We start from the raw sequence: 13,205 nt of genomic DNA, 5'->3' as shown, positions 1-13,205 counted from the left end.
CAGCTCACTCTAACTTTCCTTCTCTGAACAAGGCAGTTCAGTCAAAGTACATCCTTTCAGTCATCCAAGGACTTTTCAAGAATCTTTGCTTCTTCAGCAACAGTGATCCAAGTCTACCAGTGCCATGACACCTTAAATCCATAATGCACTAAGTTTTCCACTACCTGCAGGACTTTTTACACAATTCAGGGTGAAAAAACCCAACAACTTGCACAGTTCAGGAAAAAGCACTATAGACTAAATCTTCTCTCATTCCCCCTGTCCTTCTCAAGAGTGGATTCAACAGGAGAAAATGAGCCCAAAGAAACCAAATATAAACAAAAATAAGGTCAAAGAATGACGACTAACAGCAAGAAGCTCTTCCCCACGTCACCCAGCAACATCAGTGGTCAATTTTTACTTTTGGGCTTTTACTCATGCCAGTACCAAGAAGAGTCAGGATACCTCGGAAAGGCAAGCAGAGGTAATGGCAGGCAGCAGAACCTGGTAATAAAAGGCAGTGCAGTGTATGTACTGATAAAAATCTTTAACATGATGAACAGACAAATGAACAAAAAACAGATCCCCATGAGAGCAAGAAGGAATACTCCTTGATGAATACTGTGCTCTGTCTACTCAAGTCTTCTCTGGATTAGCTGAAGTTTTCAGTTAATTTATGCAATAAGTTCTTTAGCAAGCATTGTAGTTTTTCCTCCTTATTAAGAGCACCACTTTTCATGTCCTCTCCTGACTTACTTCAGTTTCTGTCTTGCAGTAACAGTATCAGACTTTGACTCAAGGAAAGGAGAGGATAAACACTAACTGGAAAAAACCAACTTCTGACATTGGAACAAAACGAAGAACTTCCTTCTGTGCAGAAGAAAGTTTGCTCACAGGCCTAGTTTTCCACTTCTTATTGTACTAGCAGTAGCTTAAGATGCCGACTACTAAAAAGAACAGAAATAGCAGAAAAGGGTGATGAAGTTTCCAATACAGTGTTCTAGGACCATTACCTGGCTTTAGAAAGGCTTTAGCACAAATCTGACAACTCATTACAGATCTAAGCTGTCACATGTGGTTTGTATGCAAGAGTCTGTTTTAATCAGTGCTTCAATAAACAAACAAGACCTTTGGAGGAAGGGACAATGGGGAGAGACCTGTTAACAAGTTTTCCACATTAGCTTCCTATTCTTTGTGAAACCTGACAATATAATCAGGTTTCAAGTCTGGAGAAATCTTAAGACACTTTTCCAAAAAATTAGTTACTACAGCTATGGCATTGCTACCCCAAGTTTTTGTTTATACAAAACACATCTGAATCTCCTAAGCCTGAACAAATCAAAACAGTGAAAAAAGATCACTTCCAGCAGTAACTGAACCCTACATTCCCTCTGTACAGACTCAGAAATACAGAAAACTTCAGACTGAAAATAGTATGGTTGTTAAATACATCTGTGAATATATGGTATTTTTCAAGGAATTTTTTTTCCAAATATGAATTAATAAAGTACAATTGCAGAGTACCTTCCAGAGTGACATTTTTCTAACCATGTTAAATTCTGTTTCCTGCCATTGGCACTGCACACAAGCTAATTTTAAGAATTCTGAATTATACCAGAATTTTGCTTCTTCTCCTCTAACTCCAGAACTAAAGCACCATTTTCACCTCATGTTAAAAAATCATGAGAAACTGTTTCAACTGTTTGCAATCTTATCCACTTCCCTCCAAAAGTCAGAAATGCTAAGTTGACAGCATTCCTTTTTTTCTTTAAATTAATACTGTAACAATAGTCAAAACCACAAAATAAGCTGTTTTGATTAACCACAGCTACTATATTGAGTTCATTAAATATTTTAGAGAAGTTCTCTGGCCTACAATTACTTGTGTTTGGTGCATTCTAGTTAAGAAATTGAGATGTCATCCTATTGGATTTAATGTTACAAACTAGGTATTGATCTTCAACAGCTCTTAACTGCCATTACTTTCACACTCAAATACTGTAAGAAGACACATAATAGTATAGGCATGGTTTAGCATAAGAAACCAAAGGCCAAACAAAAGTAAAATAAATTTATTGTGTACTATGATATAAAAGTAAGATACAAAACACCATTGTCACTATAGCAGAGTCCTAACTATCTTTTCCTTCCCCACCACACACAAGGCTAATTACTATTTCAATTTTAAAACACAGGAAAACGTTAAACTATCACTTCTACCCCTTATGGAAAAACAGATGAGCTCTCAAGGCCTGCCTGCAGAGGAGACTGCACAGCTATTTGACTCTAGCAAACACTGTGAAACATCTCTTTCCAATGTAATCATCCACAAAAGTGGTATGCTTGTCTTTTCCTTGATCCCACAAATTACTTGTAAGAGACAGACACACTGAACTGCTTCCAGTTTCTTTACACTGCAAGAGATGCACAGAATCTAAAAGAGGGCTAGTCTGAAAACTCACACAAAGCAAACAATTCCTATTATTAATGCATTTTTTTAAATGACTGAATGCTTATGAACTGGAGGTTATCTTTTGAACAGCAGTTTGAATTGCGGTGCACTTACAGAGTATTTACAGAACAGGTTTCACACTATCCTCTTCCAGCCCTAGCTATTGTTTTCACAACATTGTTTTCATCATGTATAAAACCTCTATTATTTGAAGTATTGAGCACAACCTTCTACTTGTTTAGGTAAGTACTCCTTAGAGTAACATAATCAGACACAACCTAGACTTACGGATGAGTCCAATAAATTCATCCACCAGTGTAAGCAATCAGCAAAGAAAAGAGCAGGAAACACATTATCTCAGAGAAAAGGAAAAGTGAAACAAAGAAACCTCTCGCTGTAATGTGTCTCCTGGAAAAGTCTCCTGGAAAACACGACAGCCTAGTAAATGGATAAACACCCCACCTGAGGAGTCCATTTGATACATGTATAGGCAGTAGTCCCACAATTACTGAATAACACTCATTGAGTGTAAATCCCACCTGTAATTAGACATTGTTAATAACCTCCTTAGAGGCGCCACTTCAGTTCTTACTGACAACACCCAAAGTGAGGCATTTGTGAGCTTAACAGCCTGTACTGTGCACTGGGGCTCTCTTGAGCTAGATGGAGCTGCTTTACTTTCCAAGATGAAGGACTGAACACTACCTGAGGGAGTAAGTGGACTACCTCTGCTAAGTCTGGATTCGAGTTTTACAACAACTGAAATAAAAAAGAACTTCATGTTTCCCTTGAACATGCACACTAAAAAACACTTTTTAGTGAAAAGTCAGCTATAAGCAATTTTATCAAATATTCCACAGAGAACCAAGCTTAATCTCAGACACCAGAAACCAGTGCCTGCAACTAGTACCGTATCTAAAGTGAGGTCTTGTGCACAAGGTGGTATGCAAAGCACCTTCTGACCAGGGTAAGGTTTTCCTCTCGGGAACTAGAACAAATAGTACAGACATATTATTATACTAGGGAAAGAGAGCAGAAGAAAGGACACAGAAAAAACCCTAAATATGTGCTATATTCACCTTTCATACCTATACAGAAGCTCTCTGAAGGCAGTGCTCAGAGTATAGACCCACTTCAAACAGAAGCAAAAGGAACAATTTCTTTAGCTTTATACACTGAAGACAGAACTCTCAAAACAGCCCACAGTACCACATAGTTTCAGTACAGTACTTCTCATCTGAAAAGTTTCAAAGCACATTACAGTTTCAGCGGTTTTTCAAGGTCACAAGGGCAATCACAAACACAAGTCCCTCCCCCTCCACTTGCTAATCCACCACCCTCTAAATCCAGTCTAGCCGTACCCCAGAGATTTACGCAATGTCAAAACCCTCATTCGCTTCTCTCCTAGAATCATGGTCCAAAACTACTATATGTGGCATCATATATACATCTGCAATATACAAAGGCAACTTTACACCTGTCGATATTTAACAAGCATGTTGAATACTCTAAAGAGTTTTATCTATCTTATAAAAAAGAGATTTTTTGCATCTCTTAAGAAGCTGCCATGAGGAACACAATTTCCTATTTCTAGACAAGTTGCCTGAAATGTTGAGGGGATATACTTTTAACTCCTCTGGAAGAAACTTTAAACAGTGGTAATTATTTTTTTAAAAACAAACAAACACACACACAAACAGTAAAACAAAAATAACATCAGTGGAAAATAAAAAAAAAACCCAGCAAGCCAAGCTATAGTGTGTGTTCTTTGTGTCCCCACAGTCTCACTGAAACACAACTCAAAAGTTTACACAAGGGTAAATATTTCACAAATAATCAGGTCCTATGAGTTTTGTGGAAATAAACAGTCACATCAAAGACACACATCCAAAGTAGTGCAGTAGAAGCTCAACTGTGTTACCAAAACCATCATCCCATACAGGATAGGAGGACAAGATAGCGCCCCAAATACATGAGAATATTTACAGAAGTCACAATACCACGCACCCAGAAAAATCCAACCACAAGGCACAAAGCTACAGGAAGTCAGGCTTCGTAACTTGCTGCTCACACAGCTAGTTTCATTCTTGATTAACTGAAGTAAAACCATGAAAGAACTACTTTTCAGAATTTATTGTAGTTTTAACACTGTCATTTTCACACAAAATTTTAAAACTAGGGACAATAATTTGGGAACAGATATTCAATTACCAGTCAGGATAAACAAGCAATCCTTAGCCAGAGAGCAGCAGGACAATTTCTGCAGGCCTGGCAACACTTAGGAGGCAGCAGAGGATAGAACCCACTCCCCCTGCATAGCTCAGCACACTCTGCAGTGCTCTAAGGTGCCTTTTAGAGATGCAGTGGGTACAGCTGTATCGGCACTTCGGTTTGAATTAGGACCACGCTTTTGAAGGAAATCTGTCACCCACTTCCTATATTTTAGTTCACATCTCACAGAAGTTTCTGAACACATGATCTGAAGATCTCCAAGATTAACCTGCATCAAAACTCTGGGAAGGTTTGGAACATACTCAGTCCACAGAACCAGACACAATTAGTCTAAAATAACCCCATGAAGTACACACACTGGGGACACTGAGTCTACCTAACTTACAGCTTCGCTCTACAACCTTCTTCAGTTGCAGCATACTGCTTGCTAACATAAATACAATCAATGTGGCAGATATTGTCCATTCATTTATGAGAGCCTCAAGCAGTAGGAAGTAAACCCACAGACTTAAGCTGCCAACACACACCTCAAAAGCCCTAGAAAGGAGGGCTGCACAGGGTGTTCCTTTTTCTGGAGTAATGACAGCAGCAGTGTATCACCACTCATTCACTTTTGTCCCCACCTCTTTACAGGTTAGGAGTTTCAAAAGCTAGTGGGATACTTCTAGAAAAGTTTTCAGAATCAAATAAAAAATAACCCACCCAAGACCTATATACTTTATGCATCACTTACACTTACTGTTTTATAAAACTTTTCAAATAACATTCAAAACACAACTCAATCAATGGCTCCACTGGATGTGGTGATTGGAAAGGAAGAGCAGCATGTGCTCAATAATGCTTTTTATTACTCACACATCAGCTTAACCAACAAAGCCACCCAGAACAGAGGGTTGTTTTTTTTTTTTGAATAAGCTGACCAACATAATATTCATTGTTTCACTTGAATCAAAACATCAGTTCTTTACAAATAGTTCCATCATTGAGAAGTTCTCTCCCATTATCAATTTTTCTTTTTCTATAAAATTTTAAATAGAAGATCATGAGTTTCAAACATATACCTGCCTTTAGCAGGACCAACAAACTGGTGAGAACAGATCAAAGCAGTACTGCATGAATAACTTACAATAAAGTGCTACCTCCTCTGCTCAACAAATCATTATCATCTTACTTCATTACCTCCTTGATAAAAACAATTAACTCATATGCTAACAATGCAGAGCCACGTTTGCTCTACATTCAGTAAAGGTCAAGTTCCTATACTGGGGTGCAGACACAAAAGTAGGATTATTGAAGATGACATTTTCTGTTAACGCACTAATCCCATGAAAACAGCAAAGAACAAATGACACTTTCCTTTGTGATCTAACTGAAGTTTCTGGTTATTGACATGTCATTAGCACACGCACTAAAGAGACATCTTAAACTCTCCAGTAGCCCAGTCTGAAACATCCTTAAACAATGTTTTTCTGATCTGTTTCATGTTAACTCCTGTGAAAATAAACTTAAGCACCTAGTTGTACTATTTGTTTGAAAGAAAACTCAATGAAAAAAAGTTATTTCCCATCAAAGATGAAGAGAACCTATGCCAGGAGATAGTAATGTAGTGACATCATTAAATGACACACTGAAGTAATGTTAATGAGAAACTAATGGTGCACAGGGAAAAAAAGAGTTGTGAATAACATTTTTCATAGCAGAACAAAAATACCTGGGCTGAGTTATTTCCTTCAAAATTATAAGAAAGGCTACTGTCTGCTGAGATATGGAGTTTTCCCTTCTGTCATCATTCTCTACATTAAAAGATCTTTGTGCTTTCTCTCCCAACACAGGGTTTTCCAAGAGCCAGAAGACTAATTTAACCTACACTTATTGGCAACCCTTATGTTTCAACATGCCAGTGATGTCTCAAGAAACTGAGATGAGCTGAACTGCTCATCTCGGGAAACTAGAGATGAGCTACCCCAGCTCAGTAATTTCTTACCATCTCATGAAGATTTTCAGACCAGTTTACTTCTGGAGTGACACTCTTTAATTCTTCAGAATTTTTATTTGACTTTTTCACAAGATACAAATATAAATCTGTACTAGGCTTAAGCAAATTACAAGCAGTTTGAATGAAGTTTCCCATACTAGAGGTCTGTCTAAGGCTGAAAGAAATCATCCAAACAGCTAAGGTGTTTGTAAAGTTGTCTGTTAAGTAAAAGCAGTACCGATAATCTTTTTGGAAACTCTGCATCCTTGTTCTGACATTAGGGATCATCTTTCAATTTCTCCTTTCTGGGCTTCTCTAGTCAGATGTCATCTTATTTGGGTGGCTTTTTTTTTTTTTTTTTTAATGAGAAGCTGCAATTACTGGTCCAGATTTTGACATTGAAGTCCCTGAACATTTTATGTATACCTGATATGCTGCAGGTCGAGGATAAACCAGACTCCTCTAAGTTGCATAAAACTTTTATGCTGCATTCACACTGCTAGCAGACAGTGAGAAGGAAGAAGTCACAATTCACACCCTGTACAACTGTAAACCAAATCTTGAAGACCATCGAGCATAAATTGAAGCACAGAATTAACAAAGTAATACATAGGGAAGGAACCGAGACAGCAAAAATTTTGATTTCAACAGTTTTCCAAAGAAATGCCCACTGCTCTCCTCCAATTTACTGAGAAAACCAATATTCAGACTGAATCACTTGAATTGCTAAAAGGCCCAAGATCTGAAGAATGCTTTTTTTTCACAGGGGAGTAAAGTGCAGCACTGAATTCAGAGAGATCAGTGGACAAGTGACAAGAACTAAAAAAAAAAACAAACCAAACAACACAGAGCATATTTGATTAAGGTAGTGGGCAGAAAGAATCAATACTAGGGGAAAAAAAACCCAACTATGGACACAAAGATATGCATGGCCTGTTACAGTAATCACTCTCCACAATCCAAACATGGAGTTAGGGATTGGATTCTTTCACCAAGGCCTTCCCATTCTCTTGGAAGAGACTGTGCTTGTAAAAACCAATGGTTAGCTATTTATCTTCCAGTGCTGACTGGAAAAGAACAGCCATTTCCCACTTCCTAAACTACAGCAGTAGACCTATATGGCAGATTTAAGCATTCCTGCTGGACTGATGATGCAAGGCACTACCAAATGATACATTTTGATTTTTAGTGGTTTTTTGAAAAGAAACCCAAAAAAACCAAGACCAAACCAAACAACAGAAACCACACTGACAAGCCAAGCCCATCCAAGCTGAACACTATGGCAGCACTCAGCAAGGTGTGTTGCAGTTTGCTCCATCTAAGAAGGACATTCAACACTCACTGAACATTGTTGTATGCACATCCCCATCCCTTGCTGCAGTCTAAATAAGCCCTGCTCCAAAGAGTAATACAAATACTTCATATACACAGATCCTTACATCCACTACTGAGAGTGGATTTTAGTGCCTTCCCCTTTTGTAATATGGAGGCAACGCGTTCATGTAAGAAATGCTCACTACTCTCCACCAGACCCCTGAGAGCAGTAGTTTTTGACAGTAAGCACGTGAAACGATTGTTCAACACACAGATTTCACAAGCTTTAATTTTAATTGTGGTAGGCTTTTATTTCTTGAGACAAGTTTACTAAGACAGAATTAGTGATTATCACTAGAAAAGTTTAAAAGAGCAATGCACACCAGAGACAAGAAGGGAACTGAATTGTTCAGGGTAACTACAAGACTACTCATTTCCTTCTCTTGTTCCTTACCTGACTAACTGATCACCTCATGGCTACCACTATGAAAGAAAAAAGGGTTCTCAGCACCCTCTATGCAGCCCTCTCCATACTACATTAATTACATTTCCCTCATCCCAATGTTGTGTGCCTTAATTAAATCACTAGCCTGTGTAACAGCCTCCTCTAAATATGTGCAGCACAACAGATGAGGGGCTATGCAAATAAATAGAACAAACTATCCCAAACTTACAGAACATAGGATACACACATGTAATTACTGCTCATTTCCAACTGATCAAAGCAGGTTTCCATTCTAAACCGATCTTCTCTTCACAAATCTCTGACCCTCAAATGTTGATGCACTAACCCTCTCTCAAACACGAATATACATCCGGTATAGAAGGTTTCATATCCTCTGGATATGTGCACTCAGTTAAGCGTTAAGGTACAGAAAATGCACGTAATAAATACATATAATACTGGAGCCCCTGAGCCCACACACACAGGAGCTTGTCTACACCACATTAAGTGCTTTTTGTTAGCTGCTGCCCTGTCAACACCATTATGAGCGCTAGTTTCAGCAAAAGTTTACCCTTAAAGTTAATGGTCAATTTATCTAGTGAAACAAACAGAACAAAATAAACAAACAAAAAAAAGCACTTTACCAGAAACCCCTTGACTGTCCTGTAACATCCTTTAATCCAGTAATATTCATAACAGTAATAAATTGCCTCATCTTTTTTCATTTACATTAGGTGCTGTAACTATAAAATACTTCTCTCCAAACTATGAGCAGCAAAGAATCCCCACAGCCTCCAACCTGTACAGGACCCTGGAGCCAGTTCATCATCCCTCCCCCATGCCATTTCAACTTTTCATAGCCTCAGCCAAAAACGCCTGCCTCCTCTCTATACACAGACTAACTAACTCAGCAATACGAAAACTCCAGTTTCCCTTTTGCACAAATACCATTCCCCTGATATACACGTGTATACATAGCCTAACATAATCTTCACCCTGTATACAAATTCATCCTTCCCTCCGTTTTCAACGATACCCAAATATCCACCCAAGCCCCCTCACTTTCTTATAGTCCACAGCCATCCTTGACATTTACCTACAAGAAGACAGCATTTGATGACCTAATACACAGAAATTTAGACTGCCTGATACTTGTCAAAAACATATATAACTACAGTTCTACAGCTCCCCAGTGTATTCACAGACTTTTCTCCAAACAGCACTATCATGATCCCAACACGCGGCATTTGCTACATGTTTTCCCATTTGTATTCCATAGACCAAACAACAAATATCCAGCCTTTCAATCTCATTACAGGTGAAACACCAACTCACAGTTCCTCTCAAGTTCCCAGGACACAGATCACGCTGTTTGCTGCTCTAGCCCATCTCCACACACCAGACAGAGAGCTCAGTGAGCTGGTGACAGCCGGGCATCTCTCTCAGCTCCCAGTGTGAGCAGCAGACAAACTAAAGCACAGCAGTAGGAACACGCATGACTTGCTGTCCACATACCAGCTCATATTACACACGAAGGTCTCGCACATTAAGTCTAACCACACTGGCCACCAAACAAAACAAGTTCAGAACCTTGTAGCAACCTGTTACCACTGTGCCTGTAACTTGTACACAGGCTTCCCTACCACCCAAAGCTTCCCTCCTCCACAGCCTTTAGATGCCTGCCAACTTCCCACGTTACTTCTCACAACACAGAGAAGCCTGTTTACCTATCACTCCCAAATTCACAGGCCTTCCTATACCACTACTCCCAAATACATGTGGTTTCACCCACTACCTGCATCCCCACGGTATAAACACATCCCTCAACCTACCGCAGCACACAAAACAAGACAGGTACTGATTTTTCTAGCTGCCTCCAACTCATCAAAATGACTCCCTTCTTCCGAGGGAGATAGTATTGTAAATTATAGTAAAAGTACATCCATTGGGTTCCCAGAGCCAGCAAGCTCCAAACTACGAACCAGAACTACCTTCAACTCTTTTCTCCTAAAGACTCCCAGGCACTGCCCATCTGCCTGTGACTTCATTCCCAGCTCGTCACAAGCACCCAGGCCTCACGGCAGCTTCTCCCCCCGACACCGGGGCCGTGCCCGCCGCTCGTCACCTTCCACCACCCCCACAGCCCGTCTGTAACACGGGCCCCAGCCCGACGCTCCCCAGAGCCAGGCCAATGCACGTGCGCGGGCCCGGCCCGCCGGCCGTTCCCCGGCCCGGCTCCAGCCGCAGCCGCCGGCACACGCCGGACACCTCCGGGTGTGCCGGACACCTCCGGCGCATTCCCCGGTGCCACCCACGCGGGGCCCGACCTGCCGGCTCCCCAGCCCCACGGCCGTGCGGGGCCTGGGCCGTGTCAGCGCGGCCCCGGCCCTCTCTTCTCCCACGGCGGGAGGAAGGCGGCGGCCGGGCCTCGCGGCGCCCGCTCGCTCCCCAGGGGCGCACCCACCGCACGCCGGGTTCGCCGCGCCCCCGGCGCCGCGGCCCCGGCCCCGGCCCGCCCGCTCAGCCCCTTCCCCCGCTCTGCCCCGGCCGCTCTCTCTACCTGTGTGCCCCGCGTGCCCCGGCGCCCGGCGGCGCTGCGGGGTCCGGCGCGGTGCGGGCGGTGCTGGCTCGGGCTCAGGCGCGCGCCGCCCCGCGCTGGCCGCCGCCGGCCGCCGCCGCCGCCCGGTCGCGCACTCGGAGCGCAGCCAGCACCGCGGACATGTTGGAGCCGCCGTCCCCCCGCCCGCGTCACCGCGCTCGGGAGGGGCGGGCGGGGCCAGGCTCACCCCGGCCCACCCTCTCCCGCCGACCATTGGCTGTGGGCCCGTCGGCACTGCCCTCCCTCACTGTCACTGGCAGATCCGTTCGCCGCTCACCCGCAGACCCCGCCTAAAGGCTTTTCTCTGATTGGGCCTCCCCCCGCTGCTTTGGTAACTATTGGCTGCGGCTCTCGTCAATCAAGGCTACAGCGCACGGACTCCGTCTTTCTCCGGACTTTTTTTTTTCCGGCCTCGCAGCCTCGGGCAGGAGTGACGGAAGCGGCTGTCAGCGAGCGCCCTCGCCCCTCCCAGCCTCCCTCCCGCCGCCACATCCCCTCCCTCCCGGCGGCACGGTTTGCCTGCAGGCCATTGGCTCCCAGCGCCGCCACTCCCGCAGCCTCTCTCGCCCCGGCCGCCGCTTCGCCAAGGGGGCGTGAACCGACCCGCGGGTGCCTTCTTCTGATTGGTTGTCGCCCCTGCCAATCAAGCGCGGCCGGCGGGGCAGCAGCGCGCGGCCGAGCCCGCGCGCCGAGCCGCTCCGCACGGCGATTGGTCGCGGGGCGGGCGAGAGGCGCGCGACCTCCCCCGTGCCCCACGGGGGGCAGTGGGGAGTACCCGTATGTGCGCGCGATTACATCACCGCCAGCCAATCAGGCCGCGCGGGGGCCGGTGTCCCGCCCGCGGGGGGCGGCGCCTCACGACCCCGGCGGGAGCTGTTGCGCTTCGCGAGCCCCAGGAGGCAGGAGGCAGGAAGCGGGCGGCGGGAGCTGCGGTTACCGCCGTCGTCGGTCCGGTGTGCTGGGGATGCTGGTGTCACCGCACCAAAGAGCGAGGCTGGAGGTGTCTCGGTCCTCTGCGTTCCCGTCTGCCCGCGGGGCTCGAGCGCCGTGTCCTGGCTCAGGGAACGGAGGGGCTGCGGCCCCGCTCGGGTGCCCGATGGAGGTGTCTTGGGGCCGCCCTTAGTACCCCACCGAGCCCTGCTGACACTGAGGCCGCCGGAAGAGTAGAATCACTGAGTCAACAGAATCGATTAGGTTGGAAAAGACGCCTGAGTTTATCGAGTCCAACCCGTGACCGAGCACCACCATGTAACCAGACCATGGCACTGAGTGCCACATCCAGCCTTTCCTTAAGTACTTCCAAGAACAGTGACTCCACCACCTTCCTGGGCAGCCCGTTCCAGTGTGTAATCTCCCTTTCTGTGAAGAAATTCCTCCTGATGCCCAGCCTAAACTTCCCCTGGCACAGCTTAGGGTTATCTCCTCTCGTCCTGTCACTACTTGCCTGGGAGAAGAGGCCAAGCCCCACAGCGTCCTTTCCGTGCTTGTAGAGGGTGATAAGGTCACCCCAAAATCTCCTCTTGGCCCTGAGTCACGGCAGGTGGGAAGTGCAGGAATGGGCAGCTGCTCCCATCGCCAGCCACTCCGGCTACAGCGACAGCCTCGCCGCGGGAGGCCGTAATGAACACCCTGTGTGGGCTTGCCTGCCCTTCAGCTTCTTTCTTACCCAAACCAAAACTGTTTATTCAGGAAAGAACATGAAAATCTGTCTGAGCCCACGTAATCCTGTGCTATTCCCACCTTTCTCACTCAATGGCTGGCTGAAGCCAGCTGCGGTTCACTTCGCTGGAGGGGGCTGCTGCCCCTACAGCTCTGTATGGCGGTTCAGATGCTGCATTCATACCCTATAAGCTTTCCTTAAGCTGGAAGAGATATCCTTGCATTACACTCCCGAGAACCCAAACTTTAATGTGCTGTCTGTAGAAATGGCATACCAATTCCCACACCATGGTCCGCTGATGCCCTTGTGCCTTTCCTTACTCTGAGGTGTTTCTCTGCACACACGGGATACATCAGCATGAATGAACACCCGTTACATGTAGGACTTGAAATCACGGCTATACAGTTTGTGCAGCATTTTTTATTTATTCACCTGTTCATTTTCTGGAGTGTTTTCAAAAGGAACTGACCCTGAAAAAGAACTGAAATTCTCTCCCAGTCTTCCACATAGGCACATGATGGGATTATTTTTCGAGGGCCTCCGGAGTTA

General features: G+C 44.7%; 1 protein-coding gene across 6 annotated transcripts in view; it reads right to left on the bottom strand.

Moving 5' to 3' along the window:
- Positions 1–11,583, bottom strand: part of PPM1B (protein phosphatase, Mg2+/Mn2+ dependent 1B) — a 61,233-nt gene extending 49,650 nt beyond the window's left edge. The window contains exon 1 of one of the 6 annotated variants that reach the window (XM_069009743.1): positions 11,516–11,583. The gene's annotated coding sequence lies outside the window, so the exon portion shown is untranslated. Of the gene's footprint in view, positions 1–9,732; positions 9,839–10,957; positions 11,070–11,515 lie in introns of those variants that run through there. The other 5 variants (XM_069009740.1, XM_069009747.1, XM_069009746.1 and 2 more) reach the window with 5 other exon arrangements.
- Positions 11,584–13,205: the final 1,622 nt, after the last annotated feature.

Source organism: Aphelocoma coerulescens, chromosome 3 (assembly GCF_041296385.1).
Source record: "Aphelocoma coerulescens isolate FSJ_1873_10779 chromosome 3, UR_Acoe_1.0, whole genome shotgun sequence".
NCBI lineage: Eukaryota > Metazoa > Chordata > Aves > Passeriformes > Corvidae > Aphelocoma > Aphelocoma coerulescens.
The sequence above is the reverse complement of the archived record's forward strand: the minus strand, read 5'-3'. Positions and strand labels throughout refer to the sequence as shown.